The sequence below is a fragment of the Micrasema longulum genome, unplaced genomic scaffold (assembly GCF_059751315.1).
Source record: "Micrasema longulum isolate JH-2025_06_02 unplaced genomic scaffold, ASM5975131v1 h1tg000699l, whole genome shotgun sequence".
In the NCBI taxonomy this organism is placed as follows: Eukaryota; Metazoa; Arthropoda; class Insecta; order Trichoptera; family Brachycentridae; genus Micrasema; species Micrasema longulum.
The window spans coordinates 94,959-113,522 of record NW_028277895.1 but is presented as its reverse complement, the minus strand read 5'-3'; the positions used below and the strand labels follow the sequence as shown (position 1 = coordinate 113,522).

Below are 18,564 nucleotides of genomic sequence, written 5' to 3'. Positions count from 1 at the left end.
GTGCTATTATCTTAGTTTCATTTTGCTATGGCTGGCTGCTTTCTGCATAACTATGTTCAACTGTATCTGATTGAGATCTACAAAAAACAGATGTTGTTTGTAAATATTCAAAAAGAAACTTTTTTTATACCCAAAAAAGCAACATCTTTCCATTTTTTTGCAAATGCATTCTCTTTGAATGCAACCCTGTTAGATCGACAAATAAAACATTTTGGATCCAAACCTCTTTTTTACATATTCAATTGAAGATTTCAATATCTACGAACACGCACAGCGCAAAGATCTATATTTCTCTAAAAACTGCACGTAAATCGGTTAAGCCGTTTAAGAGGAGTACGGTGACATCACACGTACAGAGGAATTATATATATAAAGATTGATTGCTACATTTTTATAAAACAAAATTGAAATAAAATTGGTGCATTTTTTGTTCAAAAAAACATATATAAAAAAATATATATTTAACTGTTGATTAAAACTTATTATTTAGACAGTTTACAAAACATAAATAACCTCTTACAAATGTAAAAGTATCACAGTAAGTAACAGTTTTTTTATTAGAACAGTTGATGTCCCAACGTGGATTCAGTTATTCTTCCTGCTACGCACGACCTACACTCTAGCCTGGCCCACTAGCGTGCGCACGGTTCGCCACGGCCCCGCTACGAACGGCAGTCTACGCCGGGCTAGCGTCAGCGATAGACAACGCGAAAGGAACTCTAGTAAATTCGTGCCGGGCCGCGAATTCCGACAAAGTTTTCGCGAAACACAAATTTAATTTTGTTTTCCGTAAACAAAAAAGTAAGAAAAAATTTGGTAGTTTCATCTTGATATACAATAAAAGTGTTGGTGGAAAATATAAGTGACAGTATATGTAAAATACTGAGTTTGAACTTAGTGGTTTTGTGAAATGTTTTTGCAATACTTTTTCATTTAAGTGCTGGAGTCTGAAAAATATATCACAAACATGGTAAATTAACTTTTCTGTTTTAGTATCTACATACATTTAGAAATGTGTTTTTTCAATATAATATTTCCCAGTCCCTCAACTGGCATTTGAAGCGTAAGACTGATCACCTTAGCTTCATGTAACAAAAACGATCAAGACGTTCTGCGATTAGTGTACTAATGCAGTACCTTATTCACCATTAGACGCGGAAACGGAAATTATGAATGACGATCTACATACGTAATGTATTTTGATATTTTCTCTTATACAGCGAATGATTTGTCGTACCAATATAAATAAATAATATAAAATAACAAAATATTTTATAAAATAACGAAAATTTTATATTTAGTTTATTTTTTTTAAAATTAATTTTGAAGAGTTTATGTTTTATAATAAAATTATTTAAATAAAAATATATCAGTTAATTAAAAAAATATTTTATTACCTAAATTTTCTTAAATTAAGTAATATTATCGTGATTCTAATTGTGATGGAATTTTCAATAAAATCAATGCTTTTTGGGAAATACTATGGATTGAAAAAAAAAAAATATTTTATGATAGATTTTAAGGTTTGCAATACATTATTATGGACAAATTTGATAAAGGTTTTTAAATAATATTTACGCCAAAAATTGGTAACTTTTAATCTTATTACCCGTATGCAGAGACAAAACTTAAGGTGAGGAAAGTACATTCTAATCTCATATGCAGAGAATAACCCGAAGGTGAAGACAATACAATGTACTTACCTCACCTTAAGGTTTGTCTCTGCATACGGGTATAAGTGTCTTTTATATGCTTTAATTTCATGTAATGTTAATAAATTTTTATTTTGCTATCAACAACACCCAAATTTTTTCGTTATGTAATTTTTAGATAATTCAGTTTTATGAAATACAGCGAACAATATCGAACCATATTATTTATTTTAAAAAAAAAACATTTTTCATCAATTAAATAAGTGTATTGTATTTGTAGAACATTTTTAGTACAAATTGAAATTTTCCAGTTCACTGAGGGAGTAATCGCTGTAAAGCCAAAATGAATCTCAAATGGAGATGTAGTACTTTGGATTAGTGCCAACGAGTGTTTTGTTTATCCATATAAAATATTCCAGACTTCTCAATATTTATTCTTAACACAAATAATAATCATAATATAAAAATATTAATTGAAAAATACTCATCTTATGCAGTCCACTATGATTAAAAATTATTGTAATTTTTGGCGGAGTTTGAATTTTGAGTCACTGCCACATGATCAGATACTAAAAATTGAAAAATAAAAAAGTTGTATAACTAATTTTACAATTAAGGAAATAAAACACATAACTTATTTTATGCAGCTTAAATGTGGCATTGGTTATTGCATTTGTTGGACTAATGCAAGAAATTGTTGAAAATATTTTTTTTCATTTTCAAATTATTATGTAAAAAAAAATGTGGGCTTAAGTTGTGCGATAAGTTGGGATGAATATAAACACAATTCAAAAAGGTGTTGGAAAAAATATATAATTAAAGAAAGTTTTAAACATACGCGGAGTAGTGAATGCTAAACATTTATTTTGTAGTGCTTAAAACGATGACTTCAACTGACTTATGAACTCTTTAATTAATTTGTCTTTCATATTCTCTTTCTAAAATATATTTTCCATCTCCGTTGTAAAATAAAACAATTTAGATTATCTTCCCGGAAGGCAAAATTCAGGAATTGTCTATAAATTTTTAGACATGCTCAAAATATAAAAGGCTGCCTCCAAGATTATTTTTATTGATTAAGATGCTTGACTCATACACAAAAGGTTTTGGGTCTCCTCTGGTCTGTTGATGCTAAAAAACATAAATTATAATATAAAATTAATATTACATATAAATAACGAGTGAATTAATTTGTCTAAGTCAAAAAATATTTTTTATGTATTTCGTACTATTTTTCTACATTTTATATGGTTTCGATATAATAACTTCAGCATTATATGCGTTTAGCGAAAAAAAAATCGGCACTTTGTTAATTAAATACAGTAAATTTTAATAAACGTAAATTGAATTTAACACAAATGTTAATGTCAAAAAAATAACAATGGCAACAAAATGTAGAAGATGTCTAACGAATACCATAAAATATTTATGTTATTTTCTAGTATTTTGACCTTTTTTGCCTTTATTTTGCTGTTAAACCTACAGTTTTTTTCTTATTTGGTCATAAAAAAACATTTTTTTTGAATAAAGCCATTTAATCCAACACGATGCTGTTTTGTAAATTAAAATCAATATTTTCCTTAGATTTATTGTATTTTTTTTAGCTAATAATTTGGAATTTTCCGAAAACAAAAAGTTGATTCTCTGTTACGTGAAAATATGTGATTAAAATATTCTGTCAGGTACTTTAAAAATATTAAATCATATTTCAGTAACGAAATTATGAATTAGAATGAACAACATACCTATATGCGGAATTTTTTTTTAATACTTTATTTTCAAATAAATAAAAGCGTTTTTAAGACCTTGCCAAATTAAAAAAAAAAAAATTTTTTTTTTTTTTCGTAAATAAAAGTGTTTTAAAATTGGAAACAATATGGTAGAGCGTGGTTCGAATCTCGGGCTTCCTCATCCGGAGTTCATGACACTATCCGCAACACCACAACCGGCCTTCTTCAGCCATAATTTTTTTATACATATTGTTAGTAGTTTTTTTAATAAAGTATGGAAACCGTTTGACATTTAAGTGAGGTATGAAATATATTTAAATATAAAACAGTCACTTATATCCCATTATTCCAATGGATCAAAATACAATTAAGTTGCTTTTGCAAATATCTCGAAATGTAACATTCGTAAAGAGGTACTGTACTAACAGCTAAGAAATTCGCTCATTGGGAAATAAACAGAATGTATGCCATTTTATACATACAATGTATATGTATCGTATGAATGTACCACAAAGAGAAAATAAATTAATTTAATCGCTTTCCTCAAACGCAGCCATTTCATTTAACTCCAAAAATGTTTGTTTTAAATGTTGTAATCATTGCTTATCTCAAGAAGAAGGGTTAATGAGTTTGTATACTAATAGGCACTAGTTTTGCAGATATAGAAACATTAGGAAAGCTTTAAGTGCTGTGAAGGTACTTTTAATAATGGTGGAGTTTACTGAGCAAGCGTGTTACCGTAATGGGTTTATTTAGGCACTCTTCATGGCAAATCTCAAAATGTGTTCAGTCAAATCAGGCTTTGGTTGCTTCACAGACTGAATACGAACGAAGATGAAAGTAATAGAAAAGATTTAAGTGAGAGTAAATGTAGGAAGTCCTTTTTTGGGGAAGAGTTTTCCCGAAAATGTCCCGCGTCAAGATTTTATCGCCTAATTTATTCGGGAGTATTCGTGTTAAGTCATGCAAATATTCACTTTTTACAGTGTAACTACTCAATCTCAAATTCTAAGGAAATTCTTCGTGTGATGGCTTTTTTGCTGCCTCTAAAAATAAAAGACTAAAAATATTGTATTTAACTGGAAATCTGATGAGTTAATTAAATTCTTTTGATTTTTTTCGTTTCATATTGCAATCGACCATTTTGAAATAAAAATGATTGTATAAGAAAAAAGACCATATAACATTATGTCGTTCTTTAAAATAAATATTATTTTTAATCTAATTTTAGTATTTTAAACAAATTCACATTTCTTTACGTTGTCATATAAACAAATACGTCGTTATCTGCATTGTTACAAATAAAACAATTGGAAAATGTGAATTCACAATAAAGAGGTATTTTGTGTTAAAAAAGCAAAATACGCATAAACCAAGATCGATTTTACTTTCTTTAAAAGACAGTGCGTTTGAACAACATCTGAAATTAAGGTCCTTTTATTCTGTAACAACCCTTATTTACAAGGAAAAAACTTAGTTAAACAAAGTAAGTTTTACTTTGCCTGAGAACAAAGATAGGGAACTTAATTACAAATTATTATTTCAGCATAAAAATTACAACATTAAACGATTACAATCTACTTACATCTCTGCGATATCTCAACAGTCATTAAATATTTCTTATACTTCTTAATAATTCTAATAATTCTTAGACCTTAATAAGTATTTGATTTTTTTTATTTTGATAGGCATATATTTATTTTTTTAGCATAAAAAACCCTTATTAATAGTGCATTGAGCACTGCGTTGGTAAATCGGTAGACCGGTCGGTACAAAAAAATGGTGAACAACAAAGTTGTTTTTTTAAATATTTTATTATAACGAATGACCACAAAGTTAGATCTTCAAATGTAAAATTCATAAAACTTGTCTGTATCTACATAATTAAAACTTGTCTGTCCCAAAAATGAAAATACTCGCTCAAAATTATCATACCTCAAAAATCAGTGAAATAAATAGTAACATATTACAACAGAGATGAAGAACATTTAGGGAAGGTAATTTAGAAGTCTAGGCATCTACAGGGCTTATGACCTGTCAATGGCTGGTTTAAGTGGCCACTTTACACACTGTGTAACATTCTAAATTACCTTCTCTTAAATGTTCTTCATCTCTGTTGTGTTATGTTAATATAGACAGCTCCCCAGGGAGTTGAATCCAGTCCTTGTCTACAAAGGTTTGGACAAACTCAAAATATTGTAAATAAATAGTACTTACCGATGTAAATTCAAAATTTGTCAAAGAAAACAAAATTAATAACCGTAATTAAGGGGTTTAATTTATATTTTTAATAAAAACATGAAGTTTTATCAAGAAAAATCTAAAACTGAAATAACAATAGTATTTTTATCCCCCCGGACACGAAAGAAACTTGCCTCAAGACCAACATTCTATTAGTGGGGCGATGTTGATTAGAAAATGCTCTTTCGTGAAAAGCTCGACTTATCTGGGATATCTAGTTTTTCGTTATGTCAAATATTGTTGCTGTTGAAGATATGTATGTTATAATATTTTTTGACTCGAAAGAAAATGGTCTGGCTTTTTCAGGCTTTTTTTTTTCACAGTCTTCACTTAATAAAATATACACATTATTACAATATTAAAACATTACAAAAAAAAACAAAGCATTTTTTTTTGACACGCTTTGTCCCGATAAACTATTCAATTATAGTTTGTTCTCGGGTGTTCAAACATTAGTTTTAATTAATAATAAAATAAAAAGAGTACAGATATAATACTATAAACGTATAAAATAATGAACAAAAAATAAATTAAAATAATGAAGAGATAAAAATAGTTTAAAGAATTACATTATTTTTTTTAAATTAAGAAAAGAGAGTAAAATGATACAATTAAAATTAAAGAAAAGCAATTGATAAGAATATTTTTTAAATTAAAGAAAATAATTAAACACATATATTAATAGTGTAATCAAAACAAGATAAAAAATAAAACACAGTAAATCGAAAATTTCAATTCATATCTACAGAAAAAAAAAGTAAAAAGATAATTAAAAGTACCTATTTAAATTAAGATTTAAAAAATGTAAATAAAATAAGAAAGAAATAAAAGAAAAGGCTAAGAAAATAACAAAAATGTATTCAATGAGAGATAAAAAAAATGTTTTACATAAATAATAAATCAATATAGGAACGTTCTGTCTACTAACCACTTACGTAATAAAAAAAGAATTTTATTTTAACTGTGACATGCTTTCATGTCAAGCAGCAACATATTAAATATTTTTGGAACAATATAATCCAACGTACGTTGTGCATATATATTTTTAAATTTTGGTACAACTAGGCCATCAACAGATGTAAATCTTATTAGATAGCTTTGTTCTTATTTATTTTTATATTTCTAGCAGAACATTTGCTCGATAATAATTTTGCTCCATAAAATACCCTTGACTAGTAATACATTTAATTCATTATACATGAATGAAGTATTATTTCTCTGATTGTATACATAATTAGGTGCAATCAATTTGACAAGTGCACTTTGAACATTTTGTACGTATTTAATGTTTGTTGCATAAGAATGTCCCTAAGCGGTGATCCCGTATTATATTTTGGATTCTCCTAGAGACAAATTTACTAATCTAAGTGTAGAGAGAGGAACTTAAAACTTTAATTTGTGCAGTTGACTAACGACGGATCTTAACCGTTTGCATGTTTTCATTACATGAATATTCCACTTAAAAAAGCAATCAATAGTTATACCTAAATAAATATATTCGTCCACAATGTCTAATTTATCGAATAAGCAAATTCTATCAAAGATAGAGTTATGAAGGCATTCAAAATTATGAGTTTTTACAATTGGTAACATATTTATTTTGGCGTGTAGCAATCTAACATGCATTAATTGACTTTTTTGGCATTTATTAAAAGGCTCGCATCATGGCATCAAATTTGTAAGATATTAAAGTCATCCTGCAACATTTCAGTACATTTATAAATATCATTTAATGTAAGTTTATGTCAAATTGCTAAGGAGATACTATAAACTTTCCTTATTTAACAAGTATCTCGTTAAAATTAGTTAGTTGAGAATTTCTAAATATTGAAAAGTCCGCTATCCTGAAAACATTATTTTTTTCGTAAAAACATTCATTACCTTTAATGAGTACTTTTTTAAGTTTGGTACGTGAACATTGATATAATTAAATGGTTAATTAAATTACCAACTTTAATAATAAAATTCATCTAAAGATATAAAATGCGATGGAAACACAAATCTTCCCCCAAACACATTCAATAGATAATGAGGGATTTTAGAGCTACGGAAAATCGGAAATAAAAAATGTTTTTTACTCGCGGTAAACATTTCATTGCACTGCGAAGTTTCTTAAAAAATTATAAAAAAGAACACTTTTTGATTTATTTATTTACTTAATTGTTTTTTAACAATATACATAAGAGGTGAAACAAAATATTCAAAAAACAAAGGATAATTACATGGCAATAAAATACATAGTAACAGTAAAAATAGTAAGCAAAAAAACAATGAATTACTTCAAATAATAAAACAAGTTCTTCTAAATCAACCAATGACAGAGTGTTATTATAAATTTCCGGCATCCGGAAAGCCAACTCACCAATCAGGACAAGTCGCCTAAGAGAACTAGTGACCTCACGCGCGGAGTAATAAAAAAAATATAAAACCTAAAAAAATCGCGGTTATGATAATACGATATATGAAAAAAAAAAATTACGCTAAGTTTGATAGTCTATTAACAAATAAAAAAAACCGCCAATCTTCCACATTTAGTACTTTTTTTAAATTTTTAATAATCATTTGATATTAATGTGTGTTTAGAAGCTTAGTAGGAGAAAAATTGGAAACAGAATTCAGAATAGAACGTGTTTACAGAGTTTATGGGTTTTTTTGGCTAAATAATAACTTTATGCACTATGTAGCATTGATTTTTCTGCTTTTATTTGAACATCCATTCACCAGTTTTTAGGCTAACTTACTTACTTAGCGTGTTCGGTTGGATTATATCCTGCCACTTCAATATGTGGCGACAGATAGCGCCTTGTCGTTTGCCACAATTAGGTCCCTAGGAGTACAGCCTTCCTCTATGAGCGGGCATGTCAGTAGGTGGCTGTTGTCCTGGGTTGCGTCACAATCACACAATATATTATCACCAAAGAGGTACCTTTGGACATTTTTTTACATCATGTAACACCCACCCGTAGTCTATTGAGGGCAATCCATAGAGAATATGGTAGATTTTCACCTCCTTGGATACCCTCATTTGAATCCATCCACGGTCTTGCTCCAAGATCTTGTTGCCATAGTTCTTCTCTCCGCTGTTGTAAGGATTTAACTGGAGAGGTGGGTTTGATAAAACTGTTTCTAGATCTCAGACGCGAGACCGTTGGTTGATGGTGGTGTAAGGGGTGTCTAGAATTGTAGGTTTGTTTGTACCTCTGCCTCTGTGGCTGTCTTTTTTTGAAAGTGGTGGAGCGATTCCGATGATTGGGTATATTTTATCAGTCGATGTTGGTTTGAGGCATCCTGCTACTATTTGTGCCATTTCATTGACTGCTATGTCCACCTGTTTGGAGTTGGCAGATTTTTACGACACAGGACACGCATACTCCGCAGCTGATATGCACAAGTCTTCCGCCGAAGTTCTGAGTACTGATAGCGTTGCACCCCATGTAGTACCCTGTGAGTTTACGTATTACATTGTTTCTTGCACATTCCTTTTTCTTAGTTGGTATGCAGTGCTCCTTATACGTTATCAAAGGCGACTCTAAGGTATTTCGGTGTTTTGCAATGTTTTATCTTCTCTGTCATCCATTCCTCATTCAGCTCTCTTGCAGCCTCCCTATACCTCAGGTGAAATGCAGAAAGTTGTTTTTTTCTTGGATTTGGTTTCAGGTTATTTGCCATATAGTAGTCTCCAAGTATTTGCAGGGATTAAGACAGATTTTCCTCAACTATCTGAAATGTGTCCTGGGTAGTCAGGGCTGTGTCATTGGCATAAATGAACTGTTTGGTTTTTAAACCAATGGTGGGTTGGTCGTTTGTAAAAATATTGTAGAGAATAGGCGCAAGAACACTTATTTGAGGTAATCCATTTTTTTGAGGTCTTCATCTGCTGTTTTTGTGTTGGATAGTCTGGGCAAGCTTATTGTCCTTTGTTAGGGTGTAGATTTTTTTGAGTAGTTTATTGTGGTTGACTGTGTCATACGCTGCTGTAAGGTCTACGAAGGCTATGCAAGTCACTTTTCCCTTCTTAAAACCATCCTTTATATGCTGTACAAGATTTAGCACCTGACCCATACATGATTGACCTGGTCTGAATCCGGCTTGCTCATATATTGTATTTTGATCTATATAGTTTTTAAGCTAGTTGTTTTAATCGAAAATAATTTTGAGTTTGTTAAAATATTTTATCGGATATTGTTTTTGTAGTCTGATAAGTTAATGAGCAAACACGCCTTATCACCATCAAAATGAGAAAATAAGAATGATGGTGACAGAAATAATTACAATATAATATAAACGAAGGTGCATTTATGGTGATTGGGCATTGAAAGCAGTAAACTTTCATTAAAAAAACCCAAATATTTTATGAAGGAAAAATATTTTGAAAAGTGTATTTAATTGTTCATTAAAAATTATTATATGTTTTTCAATGTGTAGATCTGAAAAAAAGGCCACAAGACCTCTTAAATGGATCCGAAGAAGTGGGGGAGGCTTTTAATGTCCAAGTATATTCATAGAAAAGAGCTGGGTTTTACCCCTTATTATGTAATATACGTTTATGGTTTTCTAAAGATATGATTGGTACTCGTTTACAAGCATTTGGGTTAGTATTAATTTGGCTAGGGAAAAGTCCTAACATTATAATCAGCCTATAGGGAAATATCATACACTACGAATACTACCAATAAAAATATATAAAGGTGATTTTGAAAATTTAATTGTTTTTTCAAAATCAATGTGGATTTGGTAGAGAAATGTTTTTATACATAACTATAAAAAAAAAATTTAAAAAATGAAAAAAATTGCGTTTATATGATTGACCCAAATGTTCACTTACAGGCCCATTTTCAACGAGTTGTAAAAAACTCACAATTAGAAAATGAGAATTGACTCTGAGTAAAGTGGAATTTGAACCACGGACCTTTGATTTGTAAGACCGAGACACTAGCCACGGGACCACAACCCGATTTTATTATTAAAAACATGTCGCTTCAAAAACGCGACATATTTGGCCTTGATAATTGTGACGTCATGGTTTGTGGCGATGTTCTATTAAAATTTAAACTGTCACAAACAAAGTTCAAAATAAACACAAATCGTAACGTATAAGAGGCGTGGCCAATTAAATGAACCGTTTTCGTAGGAATTTAAATTACAAATTTGAAAATATTTTTTTAATGCTTCCAATAAGTAGTAAAAAATAATGTTGTACTCAACTGAATTTAATTGACCCTTTGTAATTTAAAATTTGTGAAAAAAAGTTACATTTTCCTTATTGGCGGAATATTGCTGGAAATCAAGGTTGTGGCATTGAATCACTTAACTGCAATTTTTCTTAATATTATTACCTGATCCACTAAATTGATTTAGTTTTCATTTTTGTATCTCTCTTTAAGTTCTATTATTTTTAAATCCTTTCTGGTTTGCTCATCAATGCTTTAGTTGTTTTATATCTGTTTACATTTCATTTTTATTTTTCTGATTTTAATGCTTTTTAAGGATTCTATGGCGAGTTGAGTATTGTTTTATCCGCCCAATTAGGCTGCAGTGAAAATACTCATTAATTACATTTTAAAAATCAAAACGTTGTGTTTCATTTGAAGTTTATCTAAAAATGTTTTTACGAAATCAAACGTTAGTTTACCAAACTGAATGCTAAAGTTTTAATTACATTTAAAGAGTAATCTAAACTTCTATCTAGCGGAGTCCAGCCTTAATGTGTTTTTTATTCTTTAACAAAAATAAAACTAATCGACATCGTAGGGCAGTTAAAAATTAAGTAGACAACGAAAACTGATTCACATTATCAGATGATCGAGAGATATTTCTCTACTACATTAAAGTTTATTTAATATCCTATGCAACATTGGGTAAAAAAATTGCATCCAAATTTAAAAAGTAGTAAGTAGATAAAATACTGGTTTCATGAAATTATTGCTTTTTTAGTGAAATTGTGTCTTACATTTATTTTCGACATGTTCATCTTAAGGACAGAAATAATGTGAATCATGCATTTCCTGCATGCACTCAACAAAATATTATAATATACAAAATATTGGTCACCTTGCGTGGATTTCAAATCGCTGACGGTTAGAAAAATAATAAATGACTTCAATTTCCAACTATAAAGAAGAAAAAAAAAATTAGAACTGCCAATAGCAAATAAACAGTAAAACTAGTTTTTCTATTTGAAAACTTCCATCTTGATTTACCAACTAACAAAAATTCTGACATGGCCAGTATTTTACGAAGGTTTTGATAAAAAGGGAACTCATTTTACTAAAAATAATTTTTTTCTCTCTGCTATTAAGAGAAGAGGGGATAAAAATGAAACTAAAGGAAAAAATCAAGTATCTTAATACAAACATTGTAACCATGGTTTGAATTTATGAAAAAAACGAAAGGGACTTATTTTTTTTGATAATATACCGTAAATATTGTTGATAATGTGAAATTTATTTAAAAACTCTTGAATCAAATATTGTTTTCTGTCTTTTCTTTAAGTGAAAGAGATTTCTTTTTAATATATTTTTTTTTAAATCACAAAAGTCATGATACGTTTTAATATATATTATTTGATTAATCCATTAAATACGGAAAACTTATTAATACCTCTGATACTCCTCCCCTGTAAAAACTTATTGGAGATTGAAAAAATATATATTCTTTCATAGCACAAAACCTTATATAATGATACATTATTTTACAAATAAAATATTAAATGCGATCATTTGTTCATCTTTGTTAACATTGTAAAAAATAATATTTATTCAATAGTTAAAAATACTATGTGTAAGGGTATAAATCTATTACACAACTTTAATATTTATCTTCTGAAACCTCTTCTTTGCTTTGGCCGGAAGTTATTTTAAGCACCGCTAAAGCTTTTAGGTTTATTAACCCAAAATAATATCCGTTAGATTTTTTTATTTCTCTTTATTTACTCTAGAAAAAAGCTATCATCTCAACCCATAAGGGAAAGAAACAAGGAGTTTGCTAGGAATGTTAATTAAAACCTGTAATGGACCCGTTTTTTTCAGAAAATACGATTTTGTAAATATTGATCTTGAAGCGAAAATATTTTTATAATGCTTAGCGTTTTGTAAGAATGTTGGTTAATAAAGGAATGCGGGAATAATATTTTTAAATTAAAAATGTACGAAGAAGAAAAAGGTTCGCAAAATTCGCTGCGCAAAATGGTTGCTAAAATACGTTTTATTTTTGACTCTTCATAAAAACAATATTCTTGGCCATACGAGTATGTAGACAAGAGCTCTCACTTGTTTACGAGTATACCATAATAATTTGTTTTGTCTCCTACAAGTCTGACTGTGTCAAACACGGCAATATCCGATAACTGAATTAATATTTGTTCATTTATTAATATATAACATATTTTATTTTATTTAAATATTATTTTATTAACATATACAACACAAATACCTTTTACAAAAATTATAATCTAATATTTGGTTAATTTAACGCATACAATACTTATTACCTCAGATGAAGAACCAAAAATGAAGCCAAAAATTATAAAACACAATCGAAAAAAGCTCAAACAATTAAAAAATAACTGTTTAAATCAAATTAAATAATAAAATATTTTCATCAGAAAGAAAGAAAATCAAATAGCACTGTTTTATAAAAAAAAACGTATATAATACTTTTTACCCAAGATTTAAAAACAAAAATTAAACCTAAAAATTAATTATGTAACACATTCAGTAGAAGTTTTACACAATTTAAAAATCAAATTGAATAATTAAATAGTTTAACGGATTAATATACCAAGAAAATCAGACGGAACATAATACATCAATATAAGTGTTATTTTAATATAATTACTATTTATTTCAAGACTCCAGAGCAAATTTATATGGCTTATCATGTGATAATACTATTTGTACAATAATAATTACTAGTAAATTAACTATAAAGAGCGAGATTTTATTTAAAGAATTATATTAATATATAATATTTTGAAAAAACAAAACGGGAATACATAAAATTCAAACAGAAATGTGTACATAATAGCCATAAAGCCCTTTTTGATAAAAACTACAAATTCAGGGGAAATAAATTAAGCACATTATTTGTGTGATTATAATAATCGAGAAGAATGACAGAAATTTACTTCAAAATAAATATAATTGCCGGGAGACAGCTGACAAGGTAAAAAAACAAACTTTTGTGTGAAATGCCAAACTACTAACATAAGCAGAAAATAATAGAGGCATACTGGAGAATACATTGTATGATTCCGTTATCTTAAATTTCGTGTTTTGTATGTAACTAATGACAGGACATCAGCTCTTTACATGTTTTGACTTCTTTATTTATAGTCTCAAAAAATGGAGTAGAAATATTTTTAAACGTATTATGTTCTTTGCGTGAGAAAACTTATGACAGTTGAAAACTATTGAAGAAATAAATAACTATTATTATTCAATATGTTACTTTGAACTTATCGAATAAATGGAGTAACAATATGTTATACAAAATCCGATAAAGTTAAAAAGATTAGGGTCAGTGTGAAAGGTCACGTAAATTATTTGATCGGCGGATCTGGCAATTGATTCCGGAATCGACGCGACGATAAACAAATTCCGAATCGTGATATTCTATCCATCTAGAAGAGAAAGACGTGACCCAAAATACCAATTTTTTAAATACTTTTTCTTATTCTGATCTTAATAGTGCCGTGTAAACTTTTAACACCATGTTAAAAGTTCACACGGCACGATCAAAAAACATACGGTGAAATGATTTTTATTTGATCATAATTATTTTTCTGAATTGGTTGCAACATAGAGAGAAAGCATTTTTGACAAGGGAATATGGAAGTTTAGACATTTACAGGGCTTATGACCCGTCATTTGCTGTTTTAAAATAGATTCCCCGTTGCAACAAATTTAAGTCTAAATAACAACCTAGGTAGAAAATTTAGACTGTTTGCAAACATTTGGACATAATCAAAACATTGTTGAATTAACTAACTGGTATTAAAAGAAGTATAAAATTTGAAAAATTGTTTTCAGGCGTTGCTTAGTAGGTGAATTGGTTCAGCCGAATGAATCTTACCCACATGATAAAGATTTCAGCTCTTTTACTTTACAAAAGTCCACAAATGGAAGAGTTGAGGAAACGTGGATATTTAAACGTGGCCATAATGGTGAATGGTACACAGTGTGTAAAGTGGCCAAATAAACCAGCCAATGACTGGTCATAAACCCTGTAAATGCTAAGACTTGAATATTCCTATCTCAACCTGAACCTGAAATATTTCGGAATCTAGGCATTTATCAAATATTAAATTTTATTATTATAAGGCTCCATCAATTATTGAAAATGAGAAGTGGGTAGTTATTAAAGTTATATAGAACTAGCATGCTTTCTAAGCTTAAAAAATCTAGTATAAAAATATTAATAACTAATAATAGAACTATTATTTATACGTACATTCCTGCAAATATTATGTTATCTGTATTTTCGATAATTCATAAATTATTAAATTTTAACTGAGCTTATTTGATTAAATTGAGTTGAACAGTACCTATGTACGAGTACATAGTACATAGGTACTGGGATCAAAGGACTTTGATGCCTATAATGAGTAGATTTCAGGATAAGGACCAACTTGAGCAATGACAAAACAGCCATTATAATTGTTCAAATCAATGAACTCTGTATTAATTGCTATTCAATATCGTAATTATGGAGTAATTCGTTGCGCGTGTAACGAGTTATTTTCGTCCTTGAAACTCAATACAAGACTGATTTTCTTAACAAATTTATAATGCACAAACCATCACGCCGTTTCTCAGTGGGAGTATGCAGAAACGATAGAACGCCACTGTCTTTGCATACAGACCGCGCTTCCTCTACATTCATATACCTGTAGGATTTGATGCTTGTGGATGCATGGGAGCTCCTATGCAGTTGTCAGAAAGGTTGACAGAAAATAACGATGGATGCTTTTTATGGGTGTTTATTACATGTTGAATAAAGTAAATAACAGAAAGAGTATCTGCTTAGATTGAAACGTAACTGAGCACTGAAGTACATGTTGTAACTGACTGTGAGAATGTCTGAGCTTGATTGTATGCTGGCTGTCCAAACAACATTTTGTAACTAAGGATGTAACCCAATATATTTATCATCTAGTGTTCATTTTATTTCCTAGAGAGAACTTGATTTCGTGCACTACTTTTTTGGCTGTCAGCAGTTTAGTGTCCGTACGCATAAGCAGTATATCATCGATAATTTGGGTGTTTTGAAAATGAATTGTTTGAATACAATAGGGGTCTGATTTCGTTTTCGCACTGCCTTTAATACAATAGTAGGTCAGCTGACACTAAGAATTGATTTTCAGGTGCCTTCTACATTCCTTCTGATGCACGCACTTCATTTGACATTACTTTTGACATGTCCATATTTAAGTATTTGTTTAATTCATTCAGGCATGTCTTTCTTGATGTTTCTCGTATTCTTCATTCAATAACCTTCGCATCGTAAATCTTTTAAGCGGTTCTTTTTCTGTTAATTCTCTTCACATATTCAAATCAACACAGAATTTTCTTAATTTTGTTGGTAATGCTTATCTCAACCTTGCATAATGCACGGATCTCAACATTTGTGCACTTATCATACATAGTTTTACCACGAATTCGCCCGAGAGATCATTTCGACGGCATTCAGCATGCTTTCTTCCTTTTTTCTTCTATGTCCATGTTTCATTCCTAATCATAATATTGCGGTTGTTTTGCCCCTGTGACAAACATTACATTTATTTCTCATGGTTGATTGAAGTTATAAAACGGGTGCGCGTGAGTTGATTTGAGGTTTAATGAGAATGATTAATTACAATTGACGTTATTTATTAAGCAGTTACACACAAGTTACATCCTATTATTTTGTACGAAAGGAATTTACAATAGCGAACACTGGTGGAGAGCTGGTGGCCAGGTGACACGAAATGCCAAGATGAAATGTAATGGGTTCTTTCGATGCACGGCGTTTAATATCTTTTCCGAGCTGACATTGCAGTGGACGGCGTGGTGCAGGCTAAAGCGTAGTTCGGACCTGTCAACCTCGCGAGTGTTAGTGTTGCTCGCCACAATGGGCACGATTCACGCTATTCCCGGCACTTGAATATCTTTCTCAGACTTTCTATCCCTAGTAAACGTACTTCCCAGATAAATGAATTTTCCTACTGGATTAAGAATGCTTTCGTTCATAATGATCTCACATGTAGTCATATTTTGAACTCTTTCAAAAGCCACAACGTTTGTTCTTCTTGCATACTATCATAAACAGATAAAACTCCGTTTAGTTAGTTTTATATTGATTCCCTGTTATTAAGTATGTAAACTGTTTTTTTGCTATAAATTTATAAAATGAAAAATAAATACATTGTAGACCTTTGTTACCACAAATAACAGATTTTATTTATTGCTAGCAAGAAGATAGTCCGACATTAATAGAATACAAAAGACAATCGACAGTTAATTTCATTTTTGCTCCGTTTGCTGCATTTTTTTTTTTTTTTATCTTATGGATTTTTGTCTTATAATTACGTAAGTAAACAGTACAATTGATGGAATATATATGTCAGTAGGAAGTAATAAAATTCTTTTTGTTATTTACATATATTAAACGTAGTAATATACATTAATGTTGTACTTTGCATTGTGAATTTTCTTATCTGGCAGGATTTTATTTGCAAAGCAATAGTTAATCCCATGTGTCTGAATAAATTTGCTTACAGTAAGATATATACAAAAATCAAAAATGTTATCTGTGTGGATATTCGCTAATAAGCGGAATGGGGAATGTTGTAGTATCTACTTAAAGTGGCCACTTAACCCAGCCAATGACAGGTCATAAGCCCTGTAAACGCTCGAATATCCATAATCCTGAATTTGAAAAAAAAAATTCTACCTCATCTCTGTAGGGATATAAATAAAAAAATATTTAAAATGTAGTTTGAAAGTGCAGGATAATGTATCGCAACTAGATGAAATAAGTCTCAATTCATTTTTAAATAAATTAAGGGGCATGTTAAAAATATCAATAAAAGTATGAAAAAAAAAATTATAATTTGGACAAAAATGAAATCAAACATAAGTTTAGATAAAATCCTAAGACGGCTTAGTTGTTGTATAAGTCTAATGCAAATTCAAAATGCATCAAATAATGTTAGACTTATGAACGTTCAAACAATGTAAATACCAAAATGGAGGTTTATTATGCTAAAAGGCAGAGAACGAAAATGAATTCCTTTTATCATTTACCTTTATCATTTATCTTTATAATTGAAATAGAATTCCCATTTTGATCATGCAAAGAAAACCGTAACTAAATAACATAAAAGTGAATTTTTAATTTCTAAGAATCAAACTGAGAAAAAATACTTTGAACTTGCAATTTGATTTTTTTAAATATTAACATAAGGCATTTTATAATCCTTCCAAATAATACGAAAGGTAATATAAATTTTGTTACGGACGTCAAACGGAAAAGCGGCCCTTGTAGGGACCGCCCCTGCGCTATATTAAAATGTTTAGACTTAGGGATCTCGGTATGTGTTAGAAATGAGCTGCCCCTCCAATAAAGACTAGTATTTGTCACTTTCGGGGGTGGCCTTTTCCATACCGAGACATTTAGAATAGGCATTTAGTTACAAATTAGTTTTAAGTATATTTTTGAATGTGCATCGTTTCGCGCTGCGTTGCCGCCGCAAGAATGCCGTGAGAACTGGAGGGGGTAGTGCCTATATACGTGGAGGGAGGGAGACGGATGGAGCGGGCGTGCGGCCTTCTCTATCGCTCTCTCTCTCTCTCCGCGCGGCATACGACGGCTAGACCCGCTCGGCGGGGTGAATGGTGGGGCACGTAGCGCGAACGGTATATAACGTGTACAAATGAAAATAAATGACACTTCTTCTCTGA

General features: G+C 30.1%; 1 protein-coding gene across 1 annotated transcript in view; it reads left to right on the top strand.

Annotated features, from left to right (window-relative positions):
- Positions 1-691: 691 nt before the first annotated feature.
- The window catches only part of LOC148279578 (uncharacterized), a gene marked incomplete at its 3' end in the record, with an annotated part of 105,271 nt that continues 87,398 nt past the window's right edge, over positions 692-18,564 (top strand). The window contains exon 1 of the mRNA XM_088229713.1: positions 692-970. The remainder of the gene's footprint in view (positions 971-18,564) is intronic.